This window comes from Clarias gariepinus, chromosome 14, assembly GCF_024256425.1.
Source record: "Clarias gariepinus isolate MV-2021 ecotype Netherlands chromosome 14, CGAR_prim_01v2, whole genome shotgun sequence".
Lineage (NCBI taxonomy): Eukaryota > Metazoa > Chordata > Actinopteri > Siluriformes > Clariidae > Clarias > Clarias gariepinus.
In genome coordinates this window covers 19,787,480-19,815,174 of record NC_071113.1, presented here as the reverse complement: position 1 = coordinate 19,815,174, position 27,695 = coordinate 19,787,480, and the positions used below count along the sequence as shown (strand labels likewise).

Genomic DNA, 27,695 nt, shown 5'->3' with positions numbered 1-27,695 from the left:
ATATATAAACACTGTTTAAAAAATTAAAAGGAACACTTAGTCCCAGTTTGACTTGAACCATGCATACACATATGAGAGGCGTGCAAGTCAAACATTGGATTAAGTGCTTGACTTAGTTGTTGACATAGTTGTTCTTTTTTTAAGTAATCTATGTACTTGTTCATTGACAGCCATTGTCCTCATTTACATTTGACCAAAAGTGAGTCAGTAAAGCAGAAAAGTCACACTTGTGTGGAAGCAAACATCTGTTGACGGCAATTGGTCCAAGGCTACTCAGAATATGTTTAAATTCTTGCAAATGAAAACGTCACGGTTTATTCACTTTCGTAGCAGGGATAGAGCTATCTTGCTTGAGCTCCATGGACAAGTGTCTACCTGTGGAAACCACTTGACAACTGAGCAGAAATCCTGCCTGAAAGCAACACACCCTGCCATGACCTAAGCCCACAAGCTGTTAACACAGGCACTTAAGCCTTGAGTTCCTTATGGAGTTGGACCCACACCTCATCTGGCATACCAAGAGAAGAAACTCACAACAGGCACTGCTGGGAATTGAACCTAGGATCTGCTGTTTACAAGGCAGGCACTTTCACCAGCGAAGCCACAGTGCCAAAGGCCTGGCTGGCACCTCGGGCAAGACCCAGCACTTTTAACAGAGAGTCTCCTGGACAAGACATAACATTACTCGCAAGGCCAAGATTTCCTCCATCGGAAAGAAAAGTGTGATTCTTGACCACGGATTTCATCTTATATGTGGTGTGTGGATGAAAAGAAGGTGACAAGCATTCGACTCTGGCGGGACTCGAACCCGCAACCTTTGAATAGCTCACCCGAGCCTAGAAGTCCAATGCGCTATCCATTGCGCCACAGAGCCAACCGAGGGAGCTGTCTGGGGTGTTTCATTTCAGGCTGCCCAAGACTCATGGAAGGCGTAGAACTTGCATGGTCAAGTTCATGAGGCAGATGCTTTTCTGTTGCCAACAATCAAATTCCACTAAATGCAAACAACTATGGCAGGAGCTGAACCCACAAGCTGTCAACAGCGTGGACAGAATGCCTTGATTTCACCATGGAATTTGCCACCCTGTCTAGCCCTGTCTGGTTTGGAAGGTTATTCATCTCTGGCTGTAAAAAAGGCAGAAAAGGGATAGCTCTCGCACCACCAGGTGATTGTTGCACTAGGCACTGCTCAGATTACACAGGAGCATGAAGACCTATTCATATACACATTAGAGTAAGCTCTAGATAACATATTAAATAAGGTATCTCCTCCTCCCCGTGCATTGCACATTTTGTGGTGTAAGGTCCTACAAATCTGAGACATCAGTACAGGTTGTGATTATTCCCCAACACGTGAATAATCACAACCACAAGTCAAGTTGTATTTCAAAAATCAATGGAGCGCAAGACAAGATTGAAATGTTGACAGCACTAAGGATACACAAGGTGGGACTCTAATCTAGGTTAATCAGAAAGCTTGCGGATTGTGTGACCTTAAGTCAAAGCGAGAGGCACTGCTGGGATTCGAACCCAGGATCTCTTGTTTACTAGACAGGCGCTTTAACCAACTGAGCCACAGCGCCACGGGACACTGGTGGCCCCACACTTAAAACCTCAAACTCGTACCGGATAAGCTGCGGGACAGGAACTTGACTCTCGGGCTAAGGTTGTCTCCACTGGCGTGCAGCTCAATAGGAGTTTAAATGAAGTCCCACAGTGCTATACCATGCTCCACAGAGCACACCATATCTGCCAGTCATGGTGTTATATATATATATATATATATATATATATATATATAAACACTGCTTAAAAAATTAAAAGGAACACTTAGTCCCAGTTTGACTTGAACCATGCATACACATATGAGAGGCGTGCGAGTCAAACATTGGATTAAGTGCTTGACTTAGTTGTTGACATAGTTGTTCGTTTTTTAAGTAATCTATGTACTTGTTCATTGACAGCCATTGTCCTCATTTACATTTGACCAAAAGTGAGTCAGTAAAGCAGAAAAGTCACACTTGTGTGGAAGCAAACATCTGTTGACGGCAATTGGTCCAAGGCTACTCAGAATATGTTTAAATTCTTGCAAATGAAAACGTCACGGTTTATTCACTTTCGTAGCAGGGATAGAGCTATCTTGCTTGAGCTCCATGGACAAGTGTCTACCTGTGGAAACCACTTGACAACTGAGCAGAAATCCTGCCTGAAAGCAACACACCCTGCCATGACCTAAGCCCACAAGCTGTTAACACAGGCACTTAAGCCTTGAGTTCCTTATGGAGTTGGACCCACACCTCATCTGGCATACCAAGAGAAGAAACTCATAACAGGCACTGCTGGGAATTGAACCTAGGATCTGCTGTTTACAAGGCAGGCACTTTCACCAGCGAAGCCACAGTGCCAAAGGCCTGGCTGGCACCTCGGGCAAGACCCAGCACTTTTAACAGAGAGTCTCCTGGACAAGACATAACACTGCTCGCAAGGCCAAGATTTCCTCCATCGGAAAGGAAAGTGTGATTCTTGACCACGGATTTCATCTTATATGTGGTGTGTGGATGAAAAGAAGGTGACAAGCATTCGACTCTGGCGGGACTCGAACCCGCAACCTTTGAATAGCTCACCTGAGCCTAGAAGGCCAATGCGCTATCCATTGCGCCACAGAGCCAACCGAGGGAGCTGTCTGGGGTGTTTCATTTCAGGCTGCCCAAGACTCATGGAAGGCGTAGAACTTGCATGGTCAAGTTCATGAGGCAGATGCTTTTCTGTTGCCAACAATCAAATTCCACTAAATGCAAACAACTATGGCAGGAGCTGAACCCACAAGCTGTCAACAGCGTGGACAGAATGCCTTGATTTCACCATGGAATTTGCCACCCTGTCTAGCCCTGTCTGGTTTGGAAGGTTATTCATCTCTGGCTGTAAAAAAGGCAGAAAAGGGATAGCTCTCGCACCACCAGGTGATTGTTGCACTAGGCACTGCTCAGATTACACAGGAGCATGAAGACCTATTCATATACACATTAGAGTAAGCTCTAGATAACATATTAAATAAGGTATCTCCTCCTCCCCGTGCATTGCACATTTTGTGGTGTAAGGTCCTACAAATCTGAGACATCAGTACAGGTTGTGATTATTCCCCAACACGTGAATAATCACAACCACAAGTCAAGTTGTATTTCAAAAATCAATGGAGCGCAAGACAAGATTGAAATGTTGACAGCACTAAGGATACACAAGGTGGGACTCTAATCTAGGTTAATCAGAAAGCTTTCAGATTGTGTGACCTTAAGTCACAGCGAGAGGCACTGCTGGGATTTGAACCCAGGATCTCCTGTTTACTAGACAGGCGCTTTAACCAACTGAGCCACAGCGCCACGGGACAACGCTGGCCCCACACTTAAAACCTCAAACTCGTACCTGATAAGCTGCGGGACAGGAACTTGACTCTCGGGCTAAGGTTGTCTCCACTGGCGTGCAGCTCAATAGGAGTTTAAATGAAGTCCCACAGTGCTATACCATGCTCCACAGAGCACACCATATCTGCCAGTCATGGTGTTTTATATATATATATATATATATATATATATATATATATGTATATAAACACTGCTTAAAAAATTAAAAGGAACACTTAGTCCCAGTTTGACTTGAACCATGCATACACATATGAGAGGCGTGCGAGTCAAACATTGGATTAAGTGCTTGACTTAGTTGTTGACATAGTTGTTCTTTTTTTAAGTAATCTATGTACTTGTTCATTGACAGCCATTGTCCTCATTTACATTTGACCAAAAGTGAGTCAGTAAAGCAGAAAAGTCACACTTGTGTGGAAGCAAACATCTGTTGACGGCCATTGGTCCAAGGCTACTCATAATATGTTTAAATTCTTGCAAATGAAAACGTCACGGTTTATTCACTTTCGTAGCAGGGATAGAGCTATCTTGCTTGAGCTCCATGGACAAGTGTCTACCTGTGGAAACCACTTGACAACTGAGCAGAAATCCTGCCTGTGAGCAACACACCCTGCCATGACCTAAGCCCACAAGCTGTTAACACAGGCACTTAAGCCTTGAGTTCCTTATGGAGTTGGACCCACACCTCATCTGGCATACCAAGAGAAGAAACTCACAACAGGCACTGCTGGGAATTGAACCTAGGATCTGCTGTTTACAAGGCAGGCACTTTCACCAGCGAAGCCACAGTGCCAAAGGCCTGGCTGGCACCTCGGGCAAGACCCAGCACTTTTAACAGAGAGTCTCCTGGACAAGACATAACATTGCTCGCAAGGCCAAGATTTCCTCCATCGGAAAGGAAAGTGTGATTCTTGACCACGGATTTCATCTTATATGTGGTGTGTGGATGAAAAGAAGGTGACAAGCATTCGACTCTGACGGGACTCGAACCCGCAACCTTTGAATAGCTCACCCGAGCCTAGAAGTCCAATGCGCTATCCATTGCGCCACAGAGCCAACCGAGGGAGCTGTCTGGGGTGTTTCATTTCAGGCTGCCCAAGACTCATGGAAGGCGTAGAACTTGCATGGTCAAGTTCATGAGGCAGATGCTTTTCTGTTGCCAACAATCAAATTCCACTAAATGCAAACAACTATGGCAGGAGCTGAACCCACAAGCTGTCAACAGCGTGGACAGAATGCCTTGATTTCACCATGGAATTTGCCACCCTGTCTAGCCCTGTCTGGTTTGGAAGGTTATTCATCTCTGGCTGTAAAAAAGGCAGAAAAGGGATAGCTCTCGCACCACCAGGTGATTGTTGCACTAGGCACTGCTCAGATTACACAGGAGCATGAAGACCTATTCATATACACATTAGAGTAAGCTCTAGATAACATATTAAATAAGGTATCTCCTCCTCCCCGTGCATTGCACATTTTGTGGTGTAAGGTCCTACAAATCTGAGACATCAGTACAGGTTGTGATTATTCCCCAACACGTGAATAATCACAACCACAAGTCAAGTTGTATTTCAAAAATCAATGGAGCGCAAGACAAGATTGAAATGTTGACAGCACTAAGGATACACAAGGTGGGACTCTAATCTAGGTTAATCAGAAAGCTTGCGGATTGTGTGACCTTAAGTCAAAGCGAGAGGCACTGCTGGGATTCGAACCCAGGATCTCCTGTTTACTAGACAGGCGCTTTAACCAACTGAGCCACAGCGCCACGGGACACTGCTGGCCCCACACTTAAAACCTCAAACTCGTACCGGATAAGCTGCGGGACAGGAACTTGACTCTCGGGCTAAGGTTGTCTCCACTGGCGTGCAGCTCAATAGGAGTTTAAATGAAGTCCCACAGTGCTATACCATGCTTCACAGAGCACACCATATCTGCCAGTCATGGTGTTTTATATATATATATATATATATATATATATATATATATATATATATATAAACACTGCTTAAAAAATTAAAAGGAACACTTAGTCCCAGTTTGACTTGAACCATGCATACACATATGAAAGGCGTGCGAGTCAAACATTGGATTAAGTGCTTGACTTAGTTGTTGACATAGTTGTTCTTTTTTTAAGTAATCTATGTACTTGTTCATTGACAGCCATTGTCCTCATTTACATTTGACCAAAAGTGAGTCAGTAAAGCAGAAAAGTCACACTTGTGTGGAAGCAAACATCTGTTGACGGCAATTGGTCCAAGGCTACTCAGAATATGTTTAAATTCTTGCAAATGAAAACGTCACGGTTTATTTACTTTCGTAGCAGGGATAGAGCTATCTTGCTTGAGCTCCATGGACAAGTGTCTACCTGTGGAAACCACTTGACAACTGAGCAGAAATCCTGCCTGAAAGCAACACACCCTGCCATGACCTAAGCCCACAAGCTGTTAACACAGGCACTTAAGCCTTGAGTTCCTTATGGAGTTGGACCCACACCTCATCTGGCATACCAAGAGAAGAAACTCACAACAGGCACTGCTGGGAATTGAACCTAGGATCTGCTGTTTACAAGGCAGGCACTTTCACCAGCGAAGCCACAGTGCCAAAGGCCTGGCTGGCACCTCGGGCAAGACCCAGCACTTTTAACAGAGAGTCTCCTGGACAAGAGATAACATTGCTCGCAAGGCCAAGATTTCCTCCATCGGAAAGGAAAGTGTGATTCTTGACCACGGATTTCATCTTATATGTGGTGTGTGGATGAAAAGAAGGTGACAAGCATTCGACTCTGACGGGACTCGAACCCGCAACCTTTGAATAGCTCACCCGAGCCTAGAAGTCCAATGCGCTATCCATTGCGCCACAGAGCCAACCGAGGGAGCTGTCTGGGGTGTTTCATTTCAGGCTGCCCAAGACTCATGGAAGGCGTAGAACTTGCATGGTCAAGTTCATGAGGCAGATGCTTTTCTGTTGCCAACAATCAAATTCCACTAAATGCAAACAACTATGGCAGGAGCTGAACCCACAAGCTGTCAACAGCGTGGACAGAATGCCTTGATTTCACCATGGAATTTGCCACCCTGTCTAGCCCTGTCTGGTTTGGAAGGTTATTCATCTCTGGCTGTAAAAAAGGCAGAAAAGGGATAGCTCTCGCACCACCAGGTGATTGTTGCACTAGGCACTGCTCAGATTACACAGGAGCATGAAGACCTATTCATATACACATTAGAGTAAGCTCTAGATAACATATTAAATAAGGTATCTCCTCCTCCCCGTGCATTGCACATTTTGTGGTGTAAGGTCCTACAAATCTGAGACATCAGTACAGGTTGTGATTATTCCCCAACACGTGAATAATCACAACCACAAGTCAAGTTGTATTTCAAAAATCAATGGAGCACAAGACAAGATTGAAATGTTGACAGCACTAAGGATACACAAGGTGGGACTCTAATCTAGGTTAATCAGAAAGCTTGCAGATTGTGTGACCTTAAGTCACAGCGAGAGGCACTGCTGGGATTCGAACCCAGGATCTCCTGTTTACTAGACAGGCGCTTTAACCAACTAAGCCACAGCGCCACAGGACACTGCTGGCCCCACACTTAAAACCTCAAACTCGTACCTGATAAGCTGCGGGACAGGAACTTGACTCTCGGGCTAAGGTTGTCTCCACTGGCGTGCAGCTCAATAGGAGTTTAAATGAAGTCCCACAGTGCTATACCATGCTCCACAGAGCACACCATATCTGCCAGTCATGGTGTTTTATATATATATATATATATATATATATATATATATATAAACACTGCTTAAAAAATTAAAAGGAACACTTAGTCCCAGTTTGACTTGAACCATGCATACACATATGAAAGGCGTGCGAGTCAAACATTGGATTAAGTGCTTGACTTAGTTGTTGACATAGTTGTTCTTTTTTTAAGTAATCTATGTACTTGTTCATTGACAGCCATTGTCCTCATTTACATTTGACCAAAAGTGAGTCAGTAAAGCAGAAAAGTCACACTTGTGTGGAAGCAAACATCTGTTGACGGCAATTGGTCCAAGGCTACTCAGAATATGTTTAAATTCTTGCAAATGAAAACGTCACGGTTTATTCACTTTCGTAGCAGGGATAGAGCTATCTTGCTTGAGCTCCATGGACAAGTGTCTACCTGTGGAAACCACTTGACAACTGAGCAGAAATCCTGCCTGAAAGCAACACACCCTGCCATGACCTAAGCCCACAAGCTGTTAACACAGGCACTTAAGCCTTGAGTTCCTTATGGAGTTGGACCCACACCTCATCTGGCATACCAAGAGAAGAAACTCACAACAGGCACTGCTGGGAATTGAACCTAGGATCTGCTGTTTACAAGGCAGGCACTTTCACCAGCGAAGCCACAGTGCCAAAGGCCTGGCTGGCACCTCGGGCAAGACCCAGCACTTTTAACAGAGAGTCTCCTGGACAAGAGATAACATTGCTCGCAAGGCCAAGATTTCCTCCATCGGAAAGGAAAGTGTGATTCTTGACCACGGATTTCATCTTATATGTGGTGTGTGGATGAAAAGAAGGTGACAAGCATTCGACTCTGACGGGACTCGAACCCGCAACCTTTGAATAGCTCACCCGAGCCTAGAAGTCCAATGCGCTATCCATTGCGCCACAGAGCCAACCGAGGGAGCTGTCTGGGGTGTTTCATTTCAGGCTGCCCAAGACTCATGGAAGGCGTAGAACTTGCATGGTCAAGTTCATGAGGCAGATGCTTTTCTGTTGCCAACAATCAAATTCCACTAAATGCAAACAACTATGGCAGGAGCTGAACCCACAAGCTGTCAACAGCGTGGACAGAATGCCTTGATTTCACCATGGAATTTGCCACCCTGTCTAGCCCTGTCTGGTTTGGAAGGTTATTCATCTCTGGCTGTAAAAAAGGCAGAAAAGGGATAGCTCTCGCACCACCAGGTGATTGTTGCACTAGGCACTGCTCAGATTACACAGGAGCATGAAGACCTATTCATATACACATTAGAGTAAGCTCTAGATAACATATTAAATAAGGTATCTCCTCCTCCCCGTGCATTGCACATTTTGTGGTGTAAGGTCCTACAAATCTGAGACATCAGTACAGGTTGTGATTATTCCCCAACACGTGAATAATCACAACCACAAGTCAAGTTGTATTTCAAAAATCAATGGAGCGCAAGAGAAGATTGAAATGTTGACAGCACTAAGGATACACAAGGTGGGACTCTAATCTAGGTTAATCAGAAAGCTTGCGGATTGTGTGACCTTAAGTCAAAGCGAGAGGCACTGCTGGGATTCGAACCCAGGATCTCCTGTTTACTAGACAGGCGCTTTAACCAACTGAGCCACAGCGCCACGGGACACTGCTGGCCCCACACTTAAAACCTCAAACTCGTACCGGATAAGCTGCGGGACAGGAACTTGACTCTCGGGCTAAGGTTGTCTCCACTGGCGTGCAGCTCAATAGGAGTTTAAATGAAGTCCCACAGTGCTATACCATGCTCCACAGAGCACACCATATCTGCCAGTCATGGTGTTTTATATATATATATATATATATATATATATATATATATATATATATATATATATAAACACTGCTTAAAAAATTAAAAGGAACACTTAGTCCCAGTTTGACTTGAACCATGCATACACATATGAAAGGCGTGCGAGTCAAACATTGGATTAAGTGCTTGACTTAGTTGTTGACATAGTTGTTCTTTTTTTAAGTAATCTATGTACTTGTTCATTGACAGCCATTGTCCTCATTTACATTTGACCAAAAGTGAGTCAGTAAAGCAGAAAAGTCACACTTGTGTGGAAGCAAACATCTGTTGACGGCAATTGGTCCAAGGCTACTCAGAATATGTTTAAATTCTTGCAAATGAAAACGTCACGGTTTATTCACTTTCGTAGCAGGGATAGAGCTATCTTGCTTGAGCTCCATGGACAAGTGTCTACCTGTGGAAACCACTTGACAACTGAGCAGAAATCCTGCCTGAAAGCAACACACCCTGCCATGACCTAAGCCCACAAGCTGTTAACACAGGCACTTAAGCCTTGAGTTCCTTATGGAGTTGGACCCACACCTCATCTGGCATACCAAGAGAAGAAACTCACAACAGGCACTGCTGGGAATTGAACCTAGGATCTGCTGTTTACAAGGCAGGCACTTTCACCAGCGAAGCCACAGTGCCAAAGGCCTGGCTGGCACCTCGGGCAAGACCCAGCACTTTTAACAGAGAGTCTCCTGGACAAGAGATAACATTGCTCGCAAGGCCAAGATTTCCTCCATCGGAAAGGAAAGTGTGATTCTTGACCACGGATTTCATCTTATATGTGGTGTGTGGATGAAAAGAAGGTGACAAGCATTCGACTCTGACGGGACTCGAACCCGCAACCTTTGAATAGCTCACCCGAGCCTAGAAGTCCAATGCGCTATCCATTGCGCCACAGAGCCAACCGAGGGAGCTGTCTGGGGTGTTTCATTTCAGGCTGCCCAAGACTCATGGAAGGCGTAGAACTTGCATGGTCAAGTTCATGAGGCAGATGCTTTTCTGTTGCCAACAATCAAATTCCACTAAATGCAAACAACTATGGCAGGAGCTGAACCCACAAGCTGTCAACAGCGTGGACAGAATGCCTTGATTTCACCATGGAATTTGCCACCCTGTCTAGCCCTGTCTGGTTTGGAAGGTTATTCATCTCTGGCTGTAAAAAAGGCAGAAAAGGGATAGCTCTCGCACCACCAGGTGATTGTTGCACTAGGCACTGCTCAGATTACACAGGAGCATGAAGACCTATTCATATACACATTAGAGTAAGCTCTAGATAACATATTAAATAAGGTATCTCCTCCTCCCCGTGCATTGCACATTTTGTGGTGTAAGGTCCTACAAATCTGAGACATCAGTACAGGTTGTGATTATTCCCCAACACGTGAATAATCACAACCACAAGTCAAGTTGTATTTCAAAAATCAATGGAGCGCAAGAGAAGATTGAAATGTTGACAGCACTAAGGATACACAAGGTGGGACTCTAATCTAGGTTAATCAGAAAGCTTGCGGATTGTGTGACCTTAAGTCAAAGCGAGAGGCACTGCTGGGATTCGAACCCAGGATCTCCTGTTTACTAGACAGGCGCTTTAACCAACTGAGCCACAGCGCCACGGGACACTGCTGGCCCCACACTTAAAACCTCAAACTCGTACCGGATAAGCTGCGGGACAGGAACTTGACTCTCGGGCTAAGGTTGTCTCCACTGGCGTGCAGCTCAATAGGAGTTTAAATGAAGTCCCACAGTGCTATACCATGCTCCACAGAGCACACCATATCTGCCAGTCATGGTGTTTTATATATATATATATATATATATATATATATATATATATATATATATATAAACACTGCTTAAAAAATTAAAAGGAACACTTAGTCCCAGTTTGACTTGAACCATGCATACACATATGAAAGGCGTGCGAGTCAAACATTGGATTAAGTGCTTGACTTAGTTGTTGACATAGTTGTTCTTTTTTTAAGTAATCTATGTACTTGTTCATTGACAGCCATTGTCCTCATTTACATTTGACCAAAAGTGAGTCAGTAAAGCAGAAAAGTCACACTTGTGTGGAAGCAAACATCTGTTGACGGCAATTGGTCCAAGGCTACTCAGAATATGTTTAAATTCTTGCAAATGAAAACGTCACGGTTTATTCACTTTCGTAGCAGGGATAGAGCTATCTTGCTTGAGCTCCATGGACAAGTGTCTACCTGTGGAAACCACTTGACAACTGAGCAGAAATCCTGCCTGAAAGCAACACACCCTGCCATGACCTAAGCCCACAAGCTGTTAACACAGGCACTTAAGCCTTGAGTTCCTTATGGAGTTGGACCCACACCTCATCTGGCATACCAAGAGAAGAAACTCACAACAGGCACTGCTGGGAATTGAACCTAGGATCTGCTGTTTACAAGGCAGGCACTTTCACCAGCGAAGCCACAGTGCCAAAGGCCTGGCTGGCACCTCGGGCAAGACCCAGCACTTTTAACAGAGAGTCTCCTGGACAAGAGATAACATTGCTCGCAAGGCCAAGATTTCCTCCATCGGAAAGGAAAGTGTGATTCTTGACCACGGATTTCATCTTATATGTGGTGTGTGGATGAAAAGAAGGTGACAAGCATTCGACTCTGACGGGACTCGAACCCGCAACCTTTGAATAGCTCACCCGAGCCTAGAAGTCCAATGCGCTATCCATTGCGCCACAGAGCCAACCGAGGGAGCTGTCTGGGGTGTTTCATTTCAGGCTGCCCAAGACTCATGGAAGGCGTAGAACTTGCATGGTCAAGTTCATGAGGCAGATGCTTTTCTGTTGCCAACAATCAAATTCCACTAAATGCAAACAACTATGGCAGGAGCTGAACCCACAAGCTGTCAACAGCGTGGACAGAATGCCTTGATTTCACCATGGAATTTGCCACCCTGTCTAGCCCTGTCTGGTTTGGAAGGTTATTCATCTCTGGCTGTAAAAAAGGCAGAAAAGGGATAGCTCTCGCACCACCAGGTGATTGTTGCACTAGGCACTGCTCAGATTACACAGGAGCATGAAGACCTATTCATATACACATTAGAGTAAGCTCTAGATAACATATTAAATAAGGTATCTCCTCCTCCCCGTGCATTGCACATTTTGTGGTGTAAGGTCCTACAAATCTGAGACATCAGTACAGGTTGTGATTATTCCCCAACACGTGAATAATCACAACCACAAGTCAAGTTGTATTTCAAAAATCAATGGAGCGCAAGACAAGATTGAAATGTTGACAGCAGTAAGGATACACAAGGTGGGACTCTAATCTAGGTTAATCAGAAAGCTTGCAGATTGTGTGACCTTAAGTCACAGCGAGAGGCACTGCTGGGATTCGAACCCAGGATCTCCTGTTTACTAGACAGGCGCTTTAACCAACTAAGCCACAGCGCCACGGGACACTGCTGGTCCCACACTTAAAACCTCAAACTCGTACCTGATAAGCTGCGGGACAGGAACTTGACTCTCGGGCTAAGGTTGTCTCCACTGGCGTGCAGCTCAATAGGAGTTTAAATGAAGTCCCACAGTGCTATACCATGCTCCACAGAGCACACCATATCTGCCAGTCATGGTGTTTTATATATATATATATATATATATATATATATATATATATAAACACTGCTTAAAAAATTAAAAGGAACACTTAGTCCCAGTTTGACTTGAACCATGCATACACATATGAAAGGCGTGCGAGTCAAACATTGGATTAAGTGCTTGACTTAGTTGTTGACATAGTTGTTCTTTTTTTAAGTAATCTATGTACTTGTTCATTGACAGCCATTGTCCTCATTTACATTTGACCAAAAGTGAGTCAGTAAAGCAGAAAAGTCACACTTGTGTGGAAGCAAACATCTGTTGACGGCAATTGGTCCAAGGCTACTCAGAATATGTTTAAATTCTTGCAAATGAAAACGTCACGGTTTATTCACTTTCGTAGCAGGGATAGAGCTATCTTGCTTGAGCTCCATGGACAAGTGTCTACCTGTGGAAACCACTTGACAACTGAGCAGAAATCCTGCCTGAAAGCAACACACCCTGCCATGACCTAAGCCCACAAGCTGTTAACACAGGCACTTAAGCCTTGAGTTCCTTATGGAGTTGGACCCACACCTCATCTGGCATACCAAGAGAAGAAACTCACAACAGGCACTGCTGGGAATTGAACCTAGGATCTGCTGTTTACAAGGCAGGCACTTTCACCAGCGAAGCCACAGTGCCAAAGGCCTGGCTGGCACCTCGGGCAAGACCCAGCACTTTTAACAGAGAGTCTCCTGGACAAGACATAACATTGCTCGCAAGGCCAAGATTTCCTCCATCGGAAAGGAAAGTGTGATTCTTGACCACGGATTTCATCTTATATGTGGTGTGTGGATGAAAAGAAGGTGACAAGCATTCGACTCTGACGGGACTCGAACCCGCAACCTTTGAATAGCTCACCCGAGCCTAGAAGTCCAATGCGCTATCCATTGCGCCACAGAGCCAACCGAGGGAGCTGTCTGGGGTGTTTCATTTCAGGCTGCCCAAGACTCATGGAAGGCGTAGAACTTGCATGGTCAAGTTCATGAGGCAGATGCTTTTCTGTTGCCAACAATCAAATTCCACTAAATGCAAACAACTATGGCAGGAGCTGAACCCACAAGCTGTCAACAGCGTGGACAGAATGCCTTGATTTCACCATGGAATTTGCCACCCTGTCTAGCCCTGTCTGGTTTGGAAGGTTATTCATCTCTGGCTGTAAAAAAGGCAGAAAAGGGATAGCTCTCGCACCACCAGGTGATTGTTGCACTAGGCACTGCTCAGATTACACAGGAGCATGAAGACCTATTCATATACACATTAGAGTAAGCTCTAGATAACATATTAAATAAGGTATCTCCTCCTCCCCGTGCATTGCACATTTTGTGGTGTAAGGTCCTACAAATCTGAGACATCAGTACAGGTTGTGATTATTCCCCAACACGTGAATAATCACAACCACAAGTCAAGTTGTATTTCAAAAATCAATGGAGCGCAAGAGAAGATTGAAATGTTGACAGCACTAAGGATACACAAGGTGGGACTCTAATCTAGGTTAATCAGAAAGCTTGCGGATTGTGTGACCTTAAGTCAAAGCGAGAGGCACTGCTGGGATTCGAACCCAGGATCTCCTGTTTACTAGACAGGCGCTTTAACCAACTGAGCCACAGCGCCACGGGACACTGCTGGCCCCACACTTAAAACCTCAAACTCGTACCGGATAAGCTGCGGGACAGGAACTTGACTCTCGGGCTAAGGTTGTCTCCACTGGCGTGCAGCTCAATAGGAGTTTAAATGAAGTCCCACAGTGCTATACCATGCTTCACAGAGCACACCATATCTGCCAGTCATGGTGTTTTATATATATATATATATATATATATATATATATATATATATATATATATAAACACTGTTTAAAAAATTAAAAGGAACACTTAGTCCCAGTTTGACTTGAACCATGCATACACATATGAGAGGCGTGCGAGTCAAACATTGGATTAAGTGCTTGACTTAGTTGTTGACATAGTTGTTCTTTTTTTAAGTAATCTATGTACTTGTTCATTGACAGCCATTGTCCTCATTTACATTTGACCAAAAGTGAGTCAGTAAAGCAGAAAAGTCACACTTGTGTGGAAGCAAACATCTGTTGACGGCAATTGGTCCAAGGCTACTCAGAATATGTTTAAATTCTTGCAAATGAAAACGTCACGGTTTATTCACTTTCGTAGCAGGGATAGAGCTATCTTGCTTGAGCTCCATGGACAAGTGTCTACCTGTGGAAACCACTTGACAACTGAGCAGAAATCCTGCCTGAAAGCAACACACCCTGCCATGACCTAAGCCCACAAGCTGTTAACACAGGCACTTAAGCCTTGAGTTCCTTATGGAGTTGGACCCACACCTCATCTGGCATACCAAGAGAAGAAACTCACAACAGGCACTGCTGGGAATTGAACCTAGGATCTGCTGTTTACAAGGCAGGCACTTTCACCAGCGAAGCCATAGTGCCAAAGGCCTGGCTGGCACCTCGGGCAAGACCCAGCACTTTTAACAGAGAGTCTCCTGGACAAGACATAACATTACTCGCAAGGCCAAGATTTCCTCCATCGGAAAGGAAAGTGTGATTCTTGACCACGGATTTCATCTTATATGTGGTGTGTGGATGAAAAGAAGGTGACAAGCATTCGACTCTGGCGGGACTCGAACCCGCAACCTTTGAATAGCTCACCCGAGCCTAGAAGTCCAATGCGCTATCCATTGCGCCACAGAGCCAACCGAGGGAGCTGTCTGGGGTGTTTCATTTCAGGCTGCCCAAGACTCATGGAAGGCGTAGAACTTGCATGGTCAAGTTCATGAGGCAGATGCTTTTCTGTTGCCAACAATCAAATTCCACTAAATGCAAACAACTATGGCAGGAGCTGAACCCACAAGCTGTCAACAGCGTGGACAGAATGCCTTGATTTCACCATGGAATTTGCCACCCTGTCTAGCCCTGTCTGGTTTGGAAGGTTATTCATCTCTGGCTGTAAAAAAGGCAGAAAAGGGATAGCTCTCGCACCACCAGGTGATTGTTGCACTAGGCACTGCTCAGATTACACAGGAGCATGAAGACCTATTCATATACACATTAGAGTAAGCTCTAGATAACATATTAAATAAGGTATCTCCTCCTCCCCGTGCATTGCACATTTTGTGGTGTAAGGTCCTACAAATCTGAGACATCAGTACAGGTTGTGATTATTCCCCAACACGTGAATAATCACAACCACAAGTCAAGTTGTATTTCAAAAATCAATGGAGCACAAGACAAGATTGAAATGTTGACAGCACTAAGGATACACAAGGTGGGACTCTAATCTAGGTTAATCAGAAAGCTTTCAGATTGTGTGACCTTAAGTCACAGCGAGAGGCACTGCTGGGATTTGAACCCAGGATCTCCTGTTTACTAGACAGGCGCTTTAACCAACTGAGCCACAGCGCCACGGGACAACGCTGGCCCCACACTTAAAACCTCAAACTCTTACCTGATAAGCTGCGGGACAGGAACTTGACTCTCGGGCTAAGGTTGTCTCCACTGGCGTGCAGCTCAATAGGAGTTTAAATGAAGTCCCACAGTGCTATACCATGCTTCACAGAGCACACCATATCTGCCAGTCATGGTGTTTTATATATATATATATATATATATATATATATATATATATATATAAACACTGCTTAAAAAATTAAAAGGAACACTTAGTCCCAGTTTGACTTGAACCATGCATACACATATGAGAGGCGTGCGAGTCAAACATTGGATTAAGTGCTTGACTTAGTTGTTGACATAGTTGTTCTTTTTTTAAGTAATCTATGTACTTGTTCATTGACAGCCATTGTCCTCATTTACATTTGACCAAAAGTGAGTCAGTAAAGCAGAAAAGTCACACTTGTGTGGAAGCAAACATCTGTTGACGGCAATTGGTCCAAGGTTACTCAGAATATGTTTAAATTCTTGCAAATGAAAACGTCACGGTTTATTCACTTTCGTAGCAGGGATAGAGCTATCTTGCTTGAGCTCCATGGACAAGTGTCTACCTGTGGAAACCGCTTGACAACTGAGCAGAAATCCTGCCTGAAAGCAACACACCCTGCCATGACCTAAGCCCACAAGCTGTTAACACAGGCACTTAAGCCTTGAGTTCCTTATGGAGTTGGACCCACACCTCATCTGGCATACCAAGAGAAGAAACTCACAACAGGCACTGCTGGGAATTGAACCTAGGATCTGCTGTTTACAAGGCAGGCACTTTCACCAGCGAAGCCACAGTGCCAAAGGCCTGGCTGGCACCTCGGGCAAGACCCAGCACTTTTAACAGAGAGTCTCCTGGACAAGACATAACATTGCTCGCAAGGCCAAGATTTCCTCCATCGGAAAGGAAAGTGTGATTCTTGACCACGGATTTTATCTTATATGTGGTGTGTGGATGAAAAGAAGGTGACAAGCATTCGACTCTGGCGGGACTCGAACCCGCAACCTTTGAATAGCTCACCCGAGCCTAGAAGTCCAATGCGCTATCCATTGCGCCACAGAGCCAACCGAGGGAGCTGTCTGGGGTGTTTCATTTCAGGCTGCCCAAGACTCATGGAAGGCGTAGAACTTGCATGGTCAAGTTCATGAGGCAGATGCTTTTCTGTTGCCAACAATCAAATTCCACTAAATGCAAACAACTATGGCAGGAGCTGAACCCACAAGCTGTCAACAGCGTGGACAGAATGCCTTGATTTCACCATGGAATTTGCCACCCTGTCTAGCCCTGTCTGGTTTGGAAGGTTATTCATCTCTGGCTGTAAAAAAGGCAGAAAAGGGATAGCTCTCGCACCACCAGGTGATTGTTGCACTAGGCACTGCTCAGATTACACAGGAGCATGAAGACCTATTCATATACACATTAGAGTAAGCTCTAGATAACATATTAAATAAGGTATCTCCTCCTCCCCGTGCATTGCACATTTTGTGGTGTAAGGTCCTACAAATCTGAGACATCAGTACAGGTTGTGATTATTCCCCAACACGTGAATAATCACAACCACAAGTCAAGTTGTATTTCAAAAATCAATGGAGCGCAAGAGAAGATTGAAATGTTGACAGCACTAAGGATACACAAGGTGGGACTCTAATCTAGGTTAATCAGAAAGCTTGCGGATTGTGTGACCTTAAGTCAAAGCGAGAGGCACTGCTGGGATTCGAACCCAGGATCTCCTGTTTACTAGACAGGCGCTTTAACCAACTGAGCCACAGCGCCACGGGACACTGCTGGCCCCACACTTAAAACCTCAAACTCGTACCGGATAAGCTGCGGGACAGGAACTTGACTCTCGGGCTAAGGTTGTCTCCACTGGCGTGCAGCTCAATAGGAGTTTAAATGAAGTCCCACAGTGCTATACCATGCTCCACAGAGCACACCATATCTGCCAGTCATGGTGTTTTATATATATATATATATATATATATATATATATATATATATATAAACACTGCTTAAAAAATTAAAAGGAACACTTAGTCCCAGTTTGACTTGAACCATGCATACACATATGAAAGGCGTGCGAGTCAAACATTGGATTAAGTGCTTGACTTAGTTGTTGACATAGTTGTTCTTTTTTTAAGTAATCTATGTACTTGTTCATTGACAGCCATTGTCCTCATTTACATTTGACCAAAAGTGAGTCAGTAAAGCAGAAAAGTCACACTTGTGTGGAAGCAAACATCTGTTGACGGCAATTGGTCCAAGGCTACTCAGAATATGTTTAAATTCTTGCAAATGAAAACGTCACGGTTTATTCACTTTCGTAGCAGGGATAGAGCTATCTTGCTTGAGCTCCATGGACAAGTGTCTACCTGTGGAAACCACTTGACAACTGAGCAGAAATCCTGCCTGAAAGCAACACACCCTGCCATGACCTAAGCCCACAAGCTGTTAACACAGGCACTTAAGCCTTGAGTTCCTTATGGAGTTGGACCCACACCTCATCTGGCATACCAAGAGAAGAAACTCACAACAGGCACTGCTGGGAATTGAACCTAGGATCTGCTGTTTACAAGGCAGGCACTTTCACCAGCGAAGCCACAGTGCCAAAGGCCTGGCTGGCACCTCGGGCAAGACCCAGCACTTTTAACAGAGAGTCTTCTGGACAAGACATAACATTGCTCGCAAGGCCAAGATTTCCTCCATCGGAAAGGAAAGTGTGATTCTTGACCACGGATTTCATCTTATATGTGGTGTGTGGATGAAAAGAAGGTGACAAGCATTCGACTCTGACGGGACTCGAACCCGCAACCTTTGAATAGCTCACCCGAGCCTAGAAGTCCAATGCGCTATCCATTGCGCCACAGAGCCAACCGAGGGAGCTGTCTGGGGTGTTTCATTTCAGGCTGCCCAAGACTCATGGAAGGCGTAGAACTTGCATGGTCAAGTTCATGAGGCAGATGCTTTTCTGTTGCCAACAATCAAATTCCACTAAATGCAAACAACTATGGCAGGAGCTGAACCCACAAGCTGTCAACAGCGTGGACAGAATGCCTTGATTTCACCATGGAATTTGCCACCCTGTCTAGCCCTGTCTGGTTTGGAAGGTTATTCATCTCTGGCTGTAAAAAAGGCAGAAAAGGGATAGCTCTCGCACCACCAGGTGATTGTTGCACTAGGCACTGCTCAGATTACACAGGAGCATGAAGACCTATTCATATACACATTAGAGTAAGCTCTAGATAACATATTAAATAAGGTATCTCCTCCTCCCCGTGCATTGCACATTTTGTGGTGTAAGGTCCTACAAATCTGAGACATCAGTACAGGTTGTGATTATTCCCCAACACGTGAATAATCACAACCACAAGTCAAGTTGTATTTCAAAAATCAATGGAGCGCAAGACAAGATTGAAATGTTGACAGCACTAAGGATACACAAGGTGGGACTCTAATCTAGGTTAATCAGAAAGCTTGCGGATTGTGTGACCTTAAGTCAAAGCGAGAGGCACTGCTGGGATTCGAACCCAGGATCTCCTGTTTACTAGACAGGCGCTTTAACCAACTGAGCCACAGCGCCACGGGACACTGCTGGCCCCACACTTAAAACCTCAAACTCGTACCGGATAAGCTGCGGGACAGGAACTTGACTCTCGGGCTAAGGTTGTCTCCACTGGCGTGCAGCTCAATAGGAGTTTAAATGAAGTCCCACAGTGCTATACCATGCTTCACAGAGCACACCATATCTGCCAGTCATGGTGTTTTATATATATATATATATATATATATATATATATATATATATATATATAAACACTGCTTAAAAAATTAAAAGGAACACTTAGTCCCAGTTTGACTTGAACCATGCATACACATATGAGAGGCGTGCGAGTCAAACATTGGATTAAGTGCTTGACTTAGTTGTTGACATAGTTGTTCTTTTTTTAAGTAATCTATGTACTTGTTCATTGACAGCCATTGTCCTCATTTACATTTGACCAAAAGTGAGTCAGTAAAGCAGAAAAGTCACACTTGTGTGGAAGCAAACATCTGTTGACGGCAATTGGTCCAAGGTTACTCAGAATATGTTTAAATTCTTGCAAATGAAAACGTCACGGTTTATTCACTTTCGTAGCAGGGATAGAGCTATCTTGCTTGAGCTCCATGGACAAGTGTCTACCTGTGGAAACCGCTTGACAACTGAGCAGAAATCCTGCCTGAAAGCAACACACCCTGCCATGACCTAAGCCCACAAGCTGTTAACACAGGCACTTAAGCCTTGAGTTCCTTATGGAGTTGGACCCACACCTCATCTGGCATACCAAGAGAAGAAACTCACAACAGGCACTGCTGGGAATTGAACCTAGGATCTGCTGTTTACAAGGCAGGCACTTTCACCAGCGAAGCCACAGTGCCAAAGGCCTGGCTGGCACCTCGGGCAAGACCCAGCACTTTTAACAGAGAGTCTCCTGGACAAGACATAACATTGCTCGCAAGGCCAAGATTTCCTCCATCGGAAAGGAAAGTGTGATTCTTGACCACGGATTTTATCTTATATGTGGTGTGTGGATGAAAAGAAGGTGACAAGCATTCGACTCTGGCGGGACTCGAACCCGCAACCTTTGAATAGCTCACCCGAGCCTAGAAGTCCAATGCGCTATCCATTGCGCCACAGAGCCAACCGAGGGAGCTGTCTGGGGTGTTTCATTTCAGGCTGCCCAAGACTCATGGAAGGCGTAGAACTTGCATGGTCAAGTTCATGAGGCAGATGCTTTTCTGTTGCCAACAATCAAATTCCACTAAATGCAAACAACTATGGCAGGAGCTGAACCCACAAGCTGTCAACAGCGTGGACAGAATGCCTTGATTTCACCATGGAATTTGCCACCCTGTCTAGCCCTGTCTGGTTTGGAAGGTTATTCATCTCTGGCTGTAAAAAAGGCAGAAAAGGGATAGCTCTCGCACCACCAGGTGATTGTTGCACTAGGCACTGCTCAGATTACACAGGAGCATGAAGACCTATTCATATACACATTAGAGTAAGCTCTAGATAACATATTAAATAAGGTATCTCCTCCTCCCCGTGCATTGCACATTTTGTGGTGTAAGGTCCTACAAATCTGAGACATCAGTACAGGTTGTGATTATTCCCCAACACGTGAATAATCACAACCACAAGTCAAGTTGTATTTCAAAAATCAATGGAGCACAAGACAAGATTGAAATGTTGACAGCACTAAGGATACACAAGGTGGGACTCTAATCTAGGTTAATCAGAAAGCTTTCAGATTGTGTGACCTTAAGTCACAGCGAGAGGCACTGCTGGGATTTGAACCCAGGATCTCCTGTTTACTAGACAGGCGCTTTAACCAACTGAGCCACAGCGCCACGGGACAACGCTGGCCCCACACTTAAAACCTCAAACTCTTACCTGATAAGCTGCGGGACAGGAACTTGACTCTCGGGCTAAGGTTGTCTCCACTGGCGTGCAGCTCAATAGGAGTTTAAATGAAGTCCCACAGTGCTATACCATGCTTCACAGAGCACACCATATCTGCCAGTCATGGTGTTTTATATATATATATATATATATATATATATATATATATATAAACACTGCTTAAAAAATTAAAAGGAACACTTAGTCCCAGTTTGACTTGAACCATGCATACACATATGAGAGGCGTGCGAGTCAAACATTGGATTAAGTGCTTGACTTAGTTGTTGACATAGTTGTTCTTTTTTTAAGTAATCTATGTACTTGTTCATTGACAGCCATTGTCCTCATTTACATTTGACCAAAAGTGAGTCAGTAAAGCAGAAAAGTCACACTTGTGTGGAAGCAAACATCTGTTGACGGCAATTGGTCCAAGGTTACTCAGAATATGTTTAAATTCTTGCAAATGAAAACGTCACGGTTTATTCACTTTCGTAGCAGGGATAGAGCTATCTTGCTTGAGCTCCATGGACAAGTGTCTACCTGTGGAAACCGCTTGACAACTGAGCAGAAATCCTGCCTGAAAGCAACACACCCTGCCATGACCTAAGCCCACAAGCTGTTAACACAGGCACTTAAGCCTTGAGTTCCTTATGGAGTTGGACCCACACCTCATCTGGCATACCAAGAGAAGAAACTCACAACAGGCACTGCTGGGAATTGAACCTAGGATCTGCTGTTTACAAGGCAGGCACTTTCACCAGCAAAGCCACAGTGCCAAAGGCCTGGCTGGCACCTCGGGCAAGACCCAGCACTTTTAACAGAGAGTCTCCTGGACAAGACATAACATTGCTCGCAAGGCCAAGATTTCCTCCATCGGAAAGGAAAGTGTGATTCTTGACCACGGATTTTATCTTATATGTGGTGTGTGGATGAAAAGAAGGTGACAAGCATTCGACTCTGGCGGGACTCGAACCCGCAACCTTTGAATAGCTCACCCGAGCCTAGAAGTCCAATGCGCTATCCATTGCGCCACAGAGCCAACCGAGGGAGCTGTCTGGGGTGTTTCATTTCAGGCTGCCCAAGACTCATGGAAGGCGTAGAACTTGCATGGTCAAGTTCATGAGGCAGATGCTTTTCTGTTGCCAACAATCAAATTCCACTAAATGCAAACAACTATGGCAGGAGCTGAACCCACAAGCTGTCAACAGCGTGGACAGAATGCCTTGATTTCACCATGGAATTTGCCACCCTGTCTAGCCCTGTCTGGTTTGGAAGGTTATTCATCTCTGGCTGTAAAAAAGGCAGAAAAGGGATAGCTCTCGCACCACCAGGTGATTGTTGCACTAGGCACTGCTCAGATTACACAGGAGCATGAAGACCTATTCATATACACATTAGAGTAAGCTCTAGATAACATATTAAATAAGGTATCTCCTCCTCCCCGTGCATTGCACATTTTGTGGTGTAAGGTCCTACAAATCTGAGACATCAGTACAGGTTGTGATTATTCCCCAACACGTGAATAATCACAACCACAAGTCAAGTTGTATTTCAAAAATCAATGGAGCGCAAGAGAAGATTGAAATGTTGACAGCACTAAGGATACACAAGGTGGGACTCTAATCTAGGTTAATCAGAAAGCTTGCGGATTGTGTGACCTTAAGTCAAAGCGAGAGGCACTGCTGGGATTCGAACCCAGGATCTCCTGTTTACTAGACAGGCGCTTTAACCAACTGAGCCACAGCGCCACGGGACACTGCTGGCCCCACACTTAAAACCTCAAACTCGTACCGGATAAGCTGCGGGACAGGAACTTGACTCTCGGGCTAAGGTTGTCTCCACTGGCGTGCAGCTCAATAGGAGTTTAAATGAAGTCCCACAGTGCTATACCATGCTCCACAGAGCACACCATATCTGCCAGTCATGGTGTTTTATATATATATATATATATATATATATATATATATATATATATAAACACTGCTTAAAAAATTAAAAGGAACACTTAGTCCCAGTTTGACTTGAACCATGCATACACATATGAAAGGCGTGCGAGTCAAACATTGGATTAAGTGCTTGACTTAGTTGTTGACATAGTTGTTCTTTTTTTAAGTAATCTATGTACTTGTTCATTGACAGCCATTGTCCTCATTTACATTTGACCAAAAGTGAGTCAGTAAAGCAGAAAAGTCACACTTGTGTGGAAGCAAACATCTGTTGACGGCAATTGGTCCAAGGCTACTCAGAATATGTTTAAATTCTTGCAAATGAAAACGTCACGGTTTATTCACTTTCGTAGCAGGGATAGAGCTATCTTGCTTGAGCTCCATGGACAAGTGTCTACCTGTGGAAACCACTTGACAACTGAGCAGAAATCCTGCCTGAAAGCAACACACCCTGCCATGACCTAAGCCCACAAGCTGTTAACACAGGCACTTAAGCCTTGAGTTCCTTATGGAGTTGGACCCACACCTCATCTGGCATACCAAGAGAAGAAACTCACAACAGGCACTGCTGGGAATTGAACCTAGGATCTGCTGTTTACAAGGCAGGCACTTTCACCAGCGAAGCCACAGTGCCAAAGGCCTGGCTGGCACCTCGGGCAAGACCCAGCACTTTTAACAGAGAGTCTCCTGGACAAGACATAACATTGCTCGCAAGGCCAAGATTTCCTCCATCGGAAAGGAAAGTGTGATTCTTGACCACGGATTTCATCTTATATGTGGTGTGTGGATGAAAAGAAGGTGACAAGCATTCGACTCTGACGGGACTCGAACCCGCAACCTTTGAATAGCTCACCCGAGCCTAGAAGTCCAATGCGCTATCCATTGCGCCACAGAGCCAACCGAGGGAGCTGTCTGGGGTGTTTCATTTCAGGCTGCCCAAGACTCATGGAAGGCGTAGAACTTGCATGGTCAAGTTCATGAGGCAGATGCTTTTCTGTTGCCAACAATCAAATTCCACTAAATGCAAACAACTATGGCAGGAGCTGAACCCACAAGCTGTCAACAGCGTGGACAGAATGCCTTGATTTCACCATGGAATTTGCCACCCTGTCTAGCCCTGTCTGGTTTGGAAGGTTATTCATCTCTGGCTGTAAAAAAGGCAGAAAAGGGATAGCTCTCGCACCACCAGGTGATTGTTGCACTAGGCACTGCTCAGATTACACAGGAGCATGAAGACCTATTCATATACACATTAGAGTAAGCTCTAGATAACATATTAAATAAGGTATCTCCTCCTCCCCGTGCATTGCACATTTTGTGGTGTAAGGTCCTACAAATCTGAGACATCAGTACAGGTTGTGATTATTCCCCAACACGTGAATAATCACAACCACAAGTCAAGTTGTATTTCAAAAATCAATGGAGCGCAAGACAAGATTGAAATGTTGACAGCACTAAGGATACACAAGGTGGGACTCTAATCTAGGTTAATCAGAAAGCTTGCGGATTGTGTGACCTTAAGTCAAAGCGAGAGGCACTGCTGGGATTCGAACCCAGGATCTCCTGTTTACTAGACAGGCGCTTTAACCAACTGAGCCACAGCGCCACGGGACACTGCTGGCCCCACACTTAAAACCTCAAACTCGTACCGGATAAGCTGCGGGACAGGAACTTGACTCTCGGGCTAAGGTTGTCTCCACTGGCGTGCAGCTCAATAGGAGTTTAAATGAAGTCCCACAGTGCTATACCATGCTTCACAGAGCACACCATATCTGCCAGTCATGGTGTTTTATATATATATATATATATATATATATATATATATATATATATATAAACACTGCTTAAAAAATTAAAAGGAACACTTAGTCCCAGTTTGACTTGAACCATGCATACACATATGAGAGGCGTGCGAGTCAAACATTGGATTAAGTGCTTGACTTAGTTGTTGACATAGTTGTTCTTTTTTTAAGTAATCTATGTACTTGTTCATTGACAGCCATTGTCCTCATTTACATTTGACCAAAAGTGAGTCAGTAAAGCAGAAAAGTCACACTTGTGTGGAAGCAAACATCTGTTGACGGCAATTGGTCCAAGGTTACTCAGAATATGTTTAAATTCTTGCAAATGAAAACGTCACGGTTTATTCACTTTCGTAGCAGGGATAGAGCTATCTTGCTTGAGCTCCATGGACAAGTGTCTACCTGTGGAAACCGCTTGACAACTGAGCAGAAATCCTGCCTGAAAGCAACACACCCTGCCATGACCTAAGCCCACAAGCTGTTAACACAGGCACTTAAGCCTTGAGTTCCTTATGGAGTTGGACCCACACCTCATCTGGCATACCAAGAGAAGAAACTCACAACAGGCACTGCTGGGAATTGAACCTAGGATCTGCTGTTTACAAGGCAGGCACTTTCACCAGCGAAGCCACAGTGCCAAAGGCCTGGCTGGCACCTCGGGCAAGACCCAGCACTTTTAACAGAGAGTCTCCTGGACAAGACATAACATTGCTCGCAAGGCCAAGATTTCCTCCATCGGAAAGGAAAGTGTGATTCTTGACCACGGATTTTATCTTATATGTGGTGTGTGGATGAAAAGAAGGTGACAAGCATTCGACTCTGGCGGGACTCGAACCCGCAACCTTTGAATAGCTCACCCGAGCCTAGAAGTCCAATGCGCTATCCATTGCGCCACAGAGCCAACCGAGGGAGCTGTCTGGGGTGTTTCATTTCAGGCTGCCCAAGACTCATGGAAGGCGTAGAACTTGCATGGTCAAGTTCATGAGGCAGATGCTTTTCTGTTGCCAACAATCAAATTCCACTAAATGCAAACAACTATGGCAGGAGCTGAACCCACAAGCTGTCAACAGCGTGGACAGAATGCCTTGATTTCACCATGGAATTTGCCACCCTGTCTAGCCCTGTCTGGTTTGGAAGGTTATTCATCTCTGGCTGTAAAAAAGGCAGAAAAGGGATAGCTCTCGCACCACCAGGTGATTGTTGCACTAGGCACTGCTCAGATTACACAGGAGCATGAAGACCTATTCATATACACATTAGAGTAAGCTCTAGATAACATATTAAATAAGGTATCTCCTCCTCCCCGTGCACTGCACATTTTGTGGTGTAAGGTCCTACAAATCTGAGACATCAGTACAGGTTGTGATTATTCCCCAACACGTGAATAATCACAACCACAAGTCAAGTTGTATTTCAAAAATCAATGGAGCGCAAGACAAGATTGAAATGTTGACAGCACTAAGGATACACAAGGTGGGACTCTAATCTAGGTTAATCAGAAAGCTTTCAGATTATGTGACCTTAAGTCACAGCGAGAGGCACTGCTGGGATTCGAACCCAGGCTCTCCTGTTTACTAGACAGGCGCTTTAACCAACTGAGCCACAGCGCCACGGGACAACGCTAGCCCCACACTTAAAACCTCAAACTCGTACCTGATAAGCTGCGGGACAGGAACTTGACTCTCGGGCTAAGGTTGTCTCCACTGGCGTGCAGCTCAATAGGAGTTTAAATGAAGTCCCACAGTGCTATACCATGCTCCACAGAGCACACCATATCTGCCAGTCATGGTGTTATATATATATATATATATATATATATATATATATATATATATATATATGTAAACACTGCTTAAAAAATTAAAAGGAACACTTAGTCCCAGTTTGACTTGAACCATGCATACACATATGAGAGGCGTGCGAGTCAAACATTGGATTAAGTGCTTGACTTAGTTGTTGACATAGTTGTTCTTTTTTTAAGTAATCTATGTACTTGTTCATTGACAGCCCTTGTCCTCATTTACATTTGACCAAAAGTGAGTCAGTAAAGCAGAAAAGTCACACTTGTGTGGAAGCAAACATCTGTTGACGGCCATTGGTCCAAGGCTACTCAGAATATGTTTAAATTCTTGCAAATGAAAACGTCACGGTTTATTCACTTTCGTAGCAGGGATAGAGCTATCTTGCTTGAGCTCCATGGACAAATGTCTACCTGTGGAAACCGCTTGACAACTGAGCAGAAATCCTGCCTGAAAGCAACACACCCTGCCATGACCTAAGCCCACAAGCTGTTAACACAGGCACTTAAGCCTTGAGTTCCTTATGGAGTTGGACCCACACCTCATCTGGCATACCAAGAGAAGAAACTCACAACAGGCACTGCTGGGAATTGAACCTAGGATCTGCTGTTTACAAGGCAGGCACTTTCACCAGCGAAGCCACAGTTCCAAAGGCCTGG

General features: G+C 44.6%; 26 non-coding genes across 26 annotated transcripts; all 26 read right to left on the bottom strand.

The window, feature by feature from the left end:
* Positions 1 to 787: 787 nt before the first annotated feature.
* Positions 788 to 874, bottom strand: trnar-ucu (transfer RNA arginine (anticodon UCU)). Its single transcript is given in 2 exon segments — positions 788 to 823; positions 838 to 874. It is a non-coding gene; the product is annotated as a tRNA-Arg (tRNA).
* A 2,429-nt stretch (positions 875 to 3,303) lies between these two features.
* Positions 3,304 to 3,377, bottom strand: trnat-agu (transfer RNA threonine (anticodon AGU)). Its single transcript has one exon. It is a non-coding gene; the product is annotated as a tRNA-Thr (tRNA).
* A 1,008-nt stretch (positions 3,378 to 4,385) lies between these two features.
* Positions 4,386 to 4,472, bottom strand: trnar-ucu (transfer RNA arginine (anticodon UCU)). The gene is given in 2 exon segments: positions 4,386 to 4,421; positions 4,436 to 4,472. It is a non-coding gene; the product is annotated as a tRNA-Arg (tRNA).
* Positions 4,473 to 5,107: 635 nt separating this feature from the next.
* Positions 5,108 to 5,181, bottom strand: trnat-agu (transfer RNA threonine (anticodon AGU)). Its single transcript has one exon. It is a non-coding gene; the product is annotated as a tRNA-Thr (tRNA).
* A 1,012-nt stretch (positions 5,182 to 6,193) lies between these two features.
* Positions 6,194 to 6,280, bottom strand: trnar-ucu (transfer RNA arginine (anticodon UCU)). The gene is given in 2 exon segments: positions 6,194 to 6,229; positions 6,244 to 6,280. It is a non-coding gene; the product is annotated as a tRNA-Arg (tRNA).
* A 635-nt stretch (positions 6,281 to 6,915) lies between these two features.
* Positions 6,916 to 6,989, bottom strand: trnat-agu (transfer RNA threonine (anticodon AGU)). Its single transcript has one exon. It is a non-coding gene; the product is annotated as a tRNA-Thr (tRNA).
* A 1,002-nt stretch (positions 6,990 to 7,991) lies between these two features.
* On the bottom strand, positions 7,992 to 8,078 carry trnar-ucu (transfer RNA arginine (anticodon UCU)). The gene is given in 2 exon segments: positions 7,992 to 8,027; positions 8,042 to 8,078. It is a non-coding gene; the product is annotated as a tRNA-Arg (tRNA).
* Positions 8,079 to 8,713: 635 nt separating this feature from the next.
* trnat-agu (transfer RNA threonine (anticodon AGU)) lies at positions 8,714 to 8,787 on the bottom strand. The gene has a single exon. It is a non-coding gene; the product is annotated as a tRNA-Thr (tRNA).
* A 1,018-nt stretch (positions 8,788 to 9,805) lies between these two features.
* trnar-ucu (transfer RNA arginine (anticodon UCU)) lies at positions 9,806 to 9,892 on the bottom strand. The gene is given in 2 exon segments: positions 9,806 to 9,841; positions 9,856 to 9,892. It is a non-coding gene; the product is annotated as a tRNA-Arg (tRNA).
* A 635-nt stretch (positions 9,893 to 10,527) lies between these two features.
* Positions 10,528 to 10,601, bottom strand: trnat-agu (transfer RNA threonine (anticodon AGU)). Its single transcript has one exon. It is a non-coding gene; the product is annotated as a tRNA-Thr (tRNA).
* A 1,014-nt stretch (positions 10,602 to 11,615) lies between these two features.
* trnar-ucu (transfer RNA arginine (anticodon UCU)) lies at positions 11,616 to 11,702 on the bottom strand. Its single transcript is given in 2 exon segments — positions 11,616 to 11,651; positions 11,666 to 11,702. It is a non-coding gene; the product is annotated as a tRNA-Arg (tRNA).
* A 635-nt stretch (positions 11,703 to 12,337) lies between these two features.
* On the bottom strand, positions 12,338 to 12,411 carry trnat-agu (transfer RNA threonine (anticodon AGU)). The gene has a single exon. It is a non-coding gene; the product is annotated as a tRNA-Thr (tRNA).
* Positions 12,412 to 13,415: 1,004 nt separating this feature from the next.
* On the bottom strand, positions 13,416 to 13,502 carry trnar-ucu (transfer RNA arginine (anticodon UCU)). The gene is given in 2 exon segments: positions 13,416 to 13,451; positions 13,466 to 13,502. It is a non-coding gene; the product is annotated as a tRNA-Arg (tRNA).
* Positions 13,503 to 14,137: 635 nt separating this feature from the next.
* On the bottom strand, positions 14,138 to 14,211 carry trnat-agu (transfer RNA threonine (anticodon AGU)). The gene has a single exon. It is a non-coding gene; the product is annotated as a tRNA-Thr (tRNA).
* Positions 14,212 to 15,225: 1,014 nt separating this feature from the next.
* On the bottom strand, positions 15,226 to 15,312 carry trnar-ucu (transfer RNA arginine (anticodon UCU)). Its single transcript is given in 2 exon segments — positions 15,226 to 15,261; positions 15,276 to 15,312. It is a non-coding gene; the product is annotated as a tRNA-Arg (tRNA).
* A 635-nt stretch (positions 15,313 to 15,947) lies between these two features.
* Positions 15,948 to 16,021, bottom strand: trnat-agu (transfer RNA threonine (anticodon AGU)). Its single transcript has one exon. It is a non-coding gene; the product is annotated as a tRNA-Thr (tRNA).
* A 1,008-nt stretch (positions 16,022 to 17,029) lies between these two features.
* Positions 17,030 to 17,116, bottom strand: trnar-ucu (transfer RNA arginine (anticodon UCU)). The gene is given in 2 exon segments: positions 17,030 to 17,065; positions 17,080 to 17,116. It is a non-coding gene; the product is annotated as a tRNA-Arg (tRNA).
* A 635-nt stretch (positions 17,117 to 17,751) lies between these two features.
* On the bottom strand, positions 17,752 to 17,825 carry trnat-agu (transfer RNA threonine (anticodon AGU)). Its single transcript has one exon. It is a non-coding gene; the product is annotated as a tRNA-Thr (tRNA).
* A 1,730-nt stretch (positions 17,826 to 19,555) lies between these two features.
* Positions 19,556 to 19,629, bottom strand: trnat-agu (transfer RNA threonine (anticodon AGU)). Its single transcript has one exon. It is a non-coding gene; the product is annotated as a tRNA-Thr (tRNA).
* Positions 19,630 to 20,641: 1,012 nt separating this feature from the next.
* On the bottom strand, positions 20,642 to 20,728 carry trnar-ucu (transfer RNA arginine (anticodon UCU)). Its single transcript is given in 2 exon segments — positions 20,642 to 20,677; positions 20,692 to 20,728. It is a non-coding gene; the product is annotated as a tRNA-Arg (tRNA).
* Positions 20,729 to 21,363: 635 nt separating this feature from the next.
* trnat-agu (transfer RNA threonine (anticodon AGU)) lies at positions 21,364 to 21,437 on the bottom strand. Its single transcript has one exon. It is a non-coding gene; the product is annotated as a tRNA-Thr (tRNA).
* Positions 21,438 to 22,441: 1,004 nt separating this feature from the next.
* On the bottom strand, positions 22,442 to 22,528 carry trnar-ucu (transfer RNA arginine (anticodon UCU)). Its single transcript is given in 2 exon segments — positions 22,442 to 22,477; positions 22,492 to 22,528. It is a non-coding gene; the product is annotated as a tRNA-Arg (tRNA).
* A 635-nt stretch (positions 22,529 to 23,163) lies between these two features.
* trnat-agu (transfer RNA threonine (anticodon AGU)) lies at positions 23,164 to 23,237 on the bottom strand. The gene has a single exon. It is a non-coding gene; the product is annotated as a tRNA-Thr (tRNA).
* A 1,730-nt stretch (positions 23,238 to 24,967) lies between these two features.
* On the bottom strand, positions 24,968 to 25,041 carry trnat-agu (transfer RNA threonine (anticodon AGU)). Its single transcript has one exon. It is a non-coding gene; the product is annotated as a tRNA-Thr (tRNA).
* A 1,010-nt stretch (positions 25,042 to 26,051) lies between these two features.
* trnar-ucu (transfer RNA arginine (anticodon UCU)) lies at positions 26,052 to 26,138 on the bottom strand. Its single transcript is given in 2 exon segments — positions 26,052 to 26,087; positions 26,102 to 26,138. It is a non-coding gene; the product is annotated as a tRNA-Arg (tRNA).
* A 635-nt stretch (positions 26,139 to 26,773) lies between these two features.
* Positions 26,774 to 26,847, bottom strand: trnat-agu (transfer RNA threonine (anticodon AGU)). The gene has a single exon. It is a non-coding gene; the product is annotated as a tRNA-Thr (tRNA).
* Between the last annotated feature and the right edge of the window lie 848 nt (positions 26,848 to 27,695).